Source organism: Varanus komodoensis, unplaced genomic scaffold (genome assembly GCF_004798865.1).
Source record: "Varanus komodoensis strain SLA01 unplaced genomic scaffold, ASM479886v1 scaffold85, whole genome shotgun sequence".
Taxonomy (NCBI): domain Eukaryota; kingdom Metazoa; phylum Chordata; class Lepidosauria; order Squamata; family Varanidae; genus Varanus; species Varanus komodoensis.
Window position 1 is genome coordinate 2,082,586 of NW_025336543.1, and position 1,621 is coordinate 2,084,206.

A 1,621-nucleotide genomic window follows, 5' to 3' on the forward strand; every position below is an offset into this window, starting at 1 on the left:
AGCCAATGGCTGGAAGCATTTTGATTCTGCCCCCTCTACCTATTCTGTGGTTCACAGAAATCTGCATAGGCGTAGTCCTGCGAGTGAGTGGTAATTCATGCATTTATTTTACATATGTGTAAATCCCCTCTCTGGCTGTCCTACTGAGTACTCAAGGCAATAAACACCTTTCAGATAAAAACAGCTGTAAAAACAGAATAAAATGAATACACCATAACAATAAAATAACAATAAAAGTAGGGACATTGCAGTCAATAAAATCAAAAAGCATTAAAGACCACTAAAACCACCTCAGTGAAAAATATAGACTTGGCAACCCATATAAAATGTAAGAAAGAGGATGTATTCTGACCTCGCTAAGGAAAGGCAGGCATGTCAGCAGGCCCTGGGTCCTGTTTTCCTTTTGCTCTGCTCCAGGATCAGGCTGACCATCTCCAGCAGCCAGTTAATTTCTCCCCTGTTGGTTTCAATGTGAGAAGAAAGAATTCAGCACAACAGAGAAGTGCCAGACCCATTTTTGGGAAAATGCCTGTCTCCACCCAGCTCAGTCTACATTCCAATTGCAAAGAAGGGCAATGGCAAAGAATGTTCAAACTACTGTAGCATTGTACTCATTTCACATGCAAGCAAAGGTATTCTCAAAAGCCTACAATTTATGTGGACCGAGAACTACCAGAAGTACAGGCAGGATTTCGAAGAGGCAGAGGAACTAGAGATCAAATTGCCAACATACGCTGGATCATGGAGAAAGCTATGGAGTTCCAGAAGAACACCTATTTCTGCTTCATTGACTATACTAAAGCCTTTGATTGTGTGGATCACAACAAATTGTGGCAAGTTCTTAAAGAGGTGGGAGCACCAGACCATCTTATCTGTTTCTTGAAAAAATCTGTATGTGGGTCAAGGAGCAACAGTGAGAACTAGACATGGAATTACTGATAGGTTCAAAATTGTGAAAGGAGTTCGGCAAGGCTGTATATTGTCGCCCTGCCTATATAACTTATATGCAGAGAACATCATGCAAAAGGCTGGGCTAGATGAATCACAAGTCAGAATTAAGATTGCCGGGAGAAATATCAACAACCTCAGATGTGCAGATGATGCCACTCTAATGGCAGAAAGTGAAGAGGAACTAAAGAGTCTCTTGATCCAGGTGAAGGAGGAGAGCGCAAAAGTTGGCTTGAAACTCAACATTAAGAAAACTAAGATCATGGCATCTGGTCCTCTCACTTCCTGGCAAATAGATGGGGAAGAAATGGAGGTAGTGACAGATTTTATTTTCCTGGGCTCCAAGATCACTGCAGACAGGGACTACAGCCAAGAAATTAAAAGACACTTGCTCCTGGGGAGGAAAGCTATGGCAAATCTAGACAGCATACTAAAAAGCAGAGACATCACCCTTCTGACAATAGTTCGTATAGTCAAAGCCATGGTTTTCCCAGTTGCAATGTATGGCTGTGAAAGTTGGACCATAAGGAAGGCTAAGCACTGAAGAATTGAGGCCTTTGAATTGTGGTGCTGGAGAAGACTCCTGTGAGTCCCTTGGACTGCAAGGCGATCAAACCAGTCAGTCCTAGAGGAGATCAACCCTGACTGCTCTTTAGAAGGCCAGATACTGAAT